Raw genomic sequence first — 7,224 nt, 5'->3', positions numbered from 1 at the left:
TACAGATTTCTCAGAAGTACAATTAAGTGTTCTGGAATACTCATACTTCTCAATGTTGTCCATAGCTTGTCATGATCCACACAATCGAGAGCCTTGGCGTAGTCAATAAAGCATAGGTAAAAGGGGAGACATATGTAAAACCCTGAAAGAAAAAATCTGCCAACCAAGAATCCTCTACCCAGCACAGCTGTCAATCAAATATGGTGGTGTAATAAAAACATTCCAAGATAAACAGAAGCTAAGGGATTTTGCCAAAGCCAACCCTGCAATGAAAAACATCCTAAAAGGAGTTCTGTGGACTGAGAACCAACAAGAACAGACAACAACCAGAGACTGACAAACATGGCAGCACTACCCAGAACTCAGTTGACAAATGGATAAGTCAAGAACAGAACAAAACTATAAGAACAAATTCAGAGGCTCTGGGAGGTCAGTCTATGATCAAAACAATTATAATGTGAAAGAAGGTAAACACAGAGGAACAGAGATCCAGGTGGTGAGAAGGTCAGGTGGATTACAGGATAAAATAGACTGTCTTAAATAGAGGGAAAAGTTAATGGAATATGAGGTAACCACAACGGTAAGGTTGGGGTGGGGGGTTTAGGAGGAGGGGGAGGGAGGCAACAGTAGAGCACAGAGTAGGGGGCAGACACGTCATAGTTTGGGTATTGGGGAGGGCAATACGCAAGAAGGGGGAGGAGGTAGAAGAACAAGGTAGTTAGGGGAAAACTGAAACAGGTTTGCATGGCCTATCTGGGACAGAGGTAAATAGTGATGTATGCTTAAACTTGGAGAACAGGGCTCTGTGATACAGGGATCTAGGCATAGTTTGAAGAGGGAAATAATACTAAGATGCTTGACAGTCTTATGAATATTGGTTCCCTTTGCCTACTATTGTATTTTACAATAGTAAAAGTCTCTATTTTAGACACTTGAGTGGGATAGAAAGGAATGTCAGGAAACATGATTACAGAAAACTTGTAAGCCCGTCTTCAGCCTACAACTGATTGGAATATCTAAAAGGAGTTCTAGACTTGCCCAGTGAAACAGGCTTCTTGCAGAGCCTTTGCAGTGTATAGGACCTTAGGTAGAATCCTTAGTCCCATCCAGAACCTTGTGAGGTGGGACATTCCTACTAGCAAGGACAAGCAGACCAGCCTGGAACAACTAGAGCGACAGAAGATACATCTTCAAAGAAAGATCATCAGGAAAAATCCAAAGAAAAAAATGGCAGTATGACCGACTACTACAAGAATAAGCAAGCTGTTTGCCAGGAAGCCATCAAGGCAAGCAATCAAGTTTCTTCCAGAAAAACCCCCCTCTATGACGGAAACTAAAAGGGAACACATGAGCAGGCACATAAGCTAGCTGGTGACCACATTAGTCTACTGTTGAGTGGAAGAGGGAACAGGCAGCAATGAAGAAGTGTGCTGAGTTCAACCCTGGTCCATAGAGTCCCGTTAACCTGAAGAAGAGAGAGAGAAGAGGAAGGGCTGCTTGGTCTAAAATGTGGTGAGACTTGAGGACATCTGAACCCGTGAACAAGGACGTAGCCACAGAGGGCTATCGCTGAGAGGGAAGCATCCAGTTGATATGAAGTAAGGGAAGAGGCACAAGAATGCTGAAACTTGCAGATAGTACCCATTTGACTTAGCCTCAATTGCTTAATAATTAGAACTTGACTAGAGGAAGATAAAACAAAACATTTTTTTATAAAGGAAACAAGGGTAAATTGCTACAATTTGATGAACCTGACCTATACTCATGGGGGTTGTTGTTGTTGTTAAGTGCTGTGCAGTTGATTCTAACCCATAGTGTCCCTATACAGGGTTTCCAAGGCTGTAAAATCTTTATGGGAGCAGAAAGCCTCATTTTTCTCCCACGGAACAGCTGGTAGTTTCAGACTGCTGCCCTTAAAGTTCACAGCCCAATTCATAACCACTAGGCTACCAGAGCGCCTTAGTAACTAAATACCAACAGAGAAGGAAGGAGTCTTCCCATCAAGTATCAATGCTATCCCCTCTGTACACAAGGTAGACAGGGACTGGCAACTTAAACGTTGGCTTCCCAAAATGAGGGGGCGATAAAGGCACGAAGTGACTGGCTTACAAGGTTTCAAGAGGGAATTTAGTTTAAGAATGTGTGTGTGGGAGAAAGAGTCCCTACTGAATAGTTTTTATCTTGTCTAGATGAGTTTGGTTAAACGTGATGGAGATTAGATTTTTATGATTCAATAGTGAATAATAGTGATCATGACTAATTGCAACCGTCACAATTGCAAAGGTAGAAGTTTTGTAACAAAAACGGGAGAGTAGTTAATCTTTCAGTGCAGAAACAACCCTAAGACCATCAAGAGAGAAGAGCAAAAGCAGAATGTGAGACCTTATCCCAAGAAGCAGCGACACCAGTGATGGAGGCAGAGATGGGGTCATGGAGAGAGAGAACAGTTGAGGACTCCAAATTCATGGGAAGAGAGGGATTAAGAGCTGGCAGCCAGAAGGCAGACTTGCAGAATGTGCCCTTTGGTGATGTAAATTATTATATATTCCTAGTGGTGGTGGTGATGTGCTGTGGATTTGGTTTAGACTCATAGCGACCCTGTACAGGGTTTGCGAGGCTGTAAATCTTTACTGGAGCAGAAAGCCTCATCTTTCTCCCACGGAACAGCTGGAAGTTTTGAACTGCTGATCTTGTGGCTCACAACTCGATTCATAACCACTATGCTACCAGAGCTCCTTATATATGCCTGAGTGTTTAAAAAAAACAAAAAAACAAACTAAAGTGACTAGGGAGAAATACTGTTATCTGATGGTACATGGAGGGGATTATAATCATTGTAAGGAAACAAGATTGTATGATTATGTAAAACTGATGATCTGCCCTGTAAACTTTCACCCAATTCACAATAAAACTTAAAAAAAAAAGTAATACTATAAAACTCATAGAAAAAAGCATAAGACAGAATCTTTGCAGCTTTGGAGAAGGCAAAAAAATCTTTAGATGAGATCCAAAAGTATAATCCATTAAAGAAAAATGCTAAAGGTAGTAGCATCAGAACTTGTCTAACTTCAGACAGGATAATGCAAGTCATTGTGGGGGGCTCAAAGTTGATCCCCGTGAGGAGGTGGCAAACACATCTCCACTCTGCAAACCTTTTTTTTTTTCTTCAAATTTCCTCAATGTCTTTATTCTATTTTCTGCTTCAGAACTCCACTCAACAGAGTAGCTATCACTTCCAACACTTATTTTCCAATACTTTAATTCTCCTGGCTCTTCTCTCAATATATTCTTCATCTCCATCTAGGTCTATATACTTCTGGAAGAGGTGTTTCCATCCCTCATTAGAGATACCTTCCCAAAGAATCCTGTGATCTTTCATTTTATCAAAACAGCAGTTTTGACATCCTTGAGGAACTCAAATCACGTTCTTTCCCAATGTTATTTTAATTTGGGGAACAAAATGAAGTCTGAAGGGGCAAGATCAGTGCTGTAGGGTAGGTGGAATAAAGTTGTCCAACAAAATTCTCATAGGACAGCACTTGCCACCCTCAAAGAAAGAGCAGGTGTGCTGTCATGATGGAAAAAATATATATTCCTTGGCTCAACTTTCCTGGTTATTTTCTCATGAATTTTCTTAAAACTTCTTCTTACAAAGACCCTGTGAAAGTCCTGTGATTGTTGAGGAAATCTATCAGACTCACCTTTTGAATCCAAAAACACAATGCTATAAACTTCTGAAATGACTTCTCTGCCTTGAATTTGCTAACCCAGCAGATCTCCTGTTTTGACAGAAGCCACTGTTTTGTCTGGATCTTTTTTATGAAGTTACCCTAATGAGATTATGACAAGTGTATAACTGAGAGAACTTGTCTTCAGTCATTTGATGATTGTTTAAGACATGGTTAAGCCCATTTTGTTTGGAATAAACCTGTGTATGTATGAACTGGAACCCTAGTAACACTACTAGGGGTGGCGGGAACTATAAAGGCCTGAAGAGGCTGGCTTACAAGTTTTCAAGAGGGAGTTTAGTTTCAGAGTGTGTGTGGGAAAGTAGAATGCCCACTGAATAGTTTTCATCTTGCCTAGACAGGACTGGTGAAAGGAGATGGGGATAAGATTCTTATGATTCAATAGTGAGTATTTGTTATCATGACTAATTGCAATCATCACAACTGTAAAGGTGGAAGTCTTGTAACATAAAGAGGGGAGTAGTTAATCTTACATTCCAGGAACAGAGAACCCTATCCAAGAGAAGGAGCAACACCAGAGATGAAGGCAGAGATGACGACATGGAGAGATAGAACAGCTGAGGATCCTAGACTAATGGAAAGAGAAAGACGGTGTGCTGGAGGTCAGGAGGTAGGCTTGCAGAATGTACTCTTTGGTGGTTTAAATGATTATTTATTCCTGAGAGTTTTGGTGTATATCTCCCCACCCCCACCCCACCCCAAAACAAACAAACAAAAAATGAAAAACAGAGGGAATAGAAGCAAATACTGTTGAATGATGATGCATGGAGGAGATTGTAATCATTGCAATGAAACAACGAGTGTAAAACTGATGTTCTCCCATATAAACTATCACTCAATTCACATTAAAAACTTAAAAAAAGGAGAACCAATGAGACTAAACTCTGGTTTCTCAGCAGAAACCAAGCAGGCAAGAAGGCAATGGAATGACATATATAACATTCTGTAAGAAAAAGATTGCCAACCAAAAATCTAGCTGTCCCTCAAATATAACAGCAAAACTAGGACATTTCCAGATAAACAGAACTTGTGGAATTTGTAATGACCAGACCAACTTTGCAAAAAATGCTGAAGGATGTTCTTTGGACTGAGAACCAACAACAGCAGACAACATCCTGAGATTACTATATATAACAACCCAACCCAGAACTCAATCCAGACAGAAGTGTTTAAAGTGAAATAAACCTTCGCAACTGAAAATAGGAAACCAAGGCTATCAGTGTAAAATATAGTTAATTACAAAACAAAAAAGAGGAAATATCGTAGACACAGAACTTTAAAATGGCAAGGAAGTTAAGTAGATTTTCGAGATAAAACAGACTGCTTTAAGCAGGGAAAATTTTTATTAAATTACAGGGTAACCTCAAAGAAAAAGTATACTCCTGCCCATCAAAGTATAAAAAGAAAAAAATCAGAAAGATTTAGTAAACATTAGCACAACAAAAATGAAAATGACAAGAAAAGCCACAAGCAAAATGAACTCAGCATAGAAAATTATGTGGAACAAAGAACCCAGCATCACCACAAAAAAACACACAGTAAAATGACAGCAATCAATTCATACCTATTAATAATTACACAGAATGTAAATGGATTAAATATACCAGTCAAGAAACATAAAGAGCAGAATGAATTCCCCATTCAGAGTCTTCTGAGGTGGGCAATTTCCACTTGAAAAGACAAGCAGACCAGCCTGGAGCAGCTAGAGGCACAGAAGATACTTCTTGAAAGAAAGACCAACAGGAAAAATAAAAAACAATAACTGCAGTCTGATTGACAACTACAAGAAAAAGCAAGTTGTTCTCTGGGAAGCCATCAAGGCAAGCAATCAAGTCCCCTCAGGGCAAACTCCTCACCAAGACTGAAACTCAAAGGGAATACACGAGCAGGCATGTAGTTTTGCTGGTTGACCACATTGGTCTACCGATAAGGGGAAGTGGGGGAAAAACAGCAATGAAGCTGTGAGCTAAGTCTGACCATGTTCAATAGACTCCTGTCGACCTAGATTGAGACCTGATTGGCCAGCAGTATAGTGAGACTTGGGGACTCCTAAGCCCATGATCAGGGACACAGTCACAGAGGACTAGAGCAGAGTGAAGCGTCCAGCTGATATGAAGTGAGGGGAGATGCACAAGAAGGCGCATACTTGCAGATAGTACCCATTTGACCTAGCTTCAGTGGCTGGATGATAAGAACTCGATTAGAGGAAGAAAGAGGAGGGAAAAAAAAGTGTAATGTGACCTATACCTATGGATGCAGTAACTTAAAAGAGGGAACAAATCTTTACAGCAAGGATCATTCCCACCCCCTCGGTACACACGACAGGTATGGGCAACTTAGACATTGGCTACCCAAAATGAGGGGGCTACCAAGACATTAAGTGACTGGCTTACAAGTTTTCAAGTGGGAGCTTAGTTTCAGAGGGTGCGGGGAAGGTAGAATCTCTACTGAGTGGTTTCCAACCTGTCTGAATGGGGCTGGTGAAAGGAGATGGGGATAAGACTCTTGTGGTTCAATAGTGAATAGTTGGTACCAAGACTGATTGTGATTGTTGTAAATGTAAAGGTAGACGTTTTGTAACAAAAGGAGGGGAGTGGTTGATTTTGTAGTCCAGGAGCGGAGGACCCTGGGACCATCAAGGGAGAAGAGTGGAGTGTGGGACCCTATCCAGAGAAGAACAGACGCCAGAGATGGAGGCAGAAATGATGACATTGATGACATGGAGAGATGGAGTGTCTGGGGACTCTAGATTCAAGGAGGGAGAGGGGCTGTGTGCTGGCGGCTGGGGGTGGGGGGGCGGGCTTGCAGGTTGGTCCTTTGTTTGTTTGAATGGTTACATATTCCTGAGTGCTTCGATGTACATCAAAACAAAACAAAAAAACAGGGAATGGAAGCAAATGCTTTTGAATGATGATGCATGGAGGGGATTGTAGTCAGTGGAATGAAACAAAATACAATAGGATGAATGTAAAGCTGATGTTCTCCCATGTAAACTATCACTCAATTCACAATAAAAACGTTTGGGGTTTTTTTGTTTTTTTAAAAGCAGAATGGATAAGAAACAGGACCCTTCAATATGCTATCTACAACAGACACATCAAAAAGATGGAGCTATCCTAAATGCCCATCAGCATAAGAATGGTTAAACAAACTTTGGTATATACGCATATTGGAATACTGCAAACCAATGAAGAAAAATGAGGAATCACAACGTGGTTGAACCTGGAGGACATTATACTGAGTGAAATTAGTCAGTCACAGAAACACTGTATAAGACCAATGCTGTAAAAAGTAAAAAAAGAGGAATGAGGAAGGTAGGGGAAACACGGGGAGGAATGCAGTAGTTAAAGTAAATAGAGCAAAATGCTGTTAACTGTTGGTACATGGAGGGGATTGCAACCATGCGGTGAATCAAAGTATGTATGATTTTTTTTTTTTCATCTTAGTTATTTCTTTTCTTTCTTTTTTTTTTTTA

This window comes from Chrysochloris asiatica, unplaced genomic scaffold (assembly GCF_000296735.1).
Source record: "Chrysochloris asiatica unplaced genomic scaffold, ChrAsi1.0 scaffold00263, whole genome shotgun sequence".
NCBI classification, from domain to species: Eukaryota; Metazoa; Chordata; class Mammalia; order Afrosoricida; family Chrysochloridae; genus Chrysochloris; species Chrysochloris asiatica.
The sequence above is the reverse complement of the archived record's forward strand: the minus strand, read 5'-3'. Positions refer to the sequence as shown.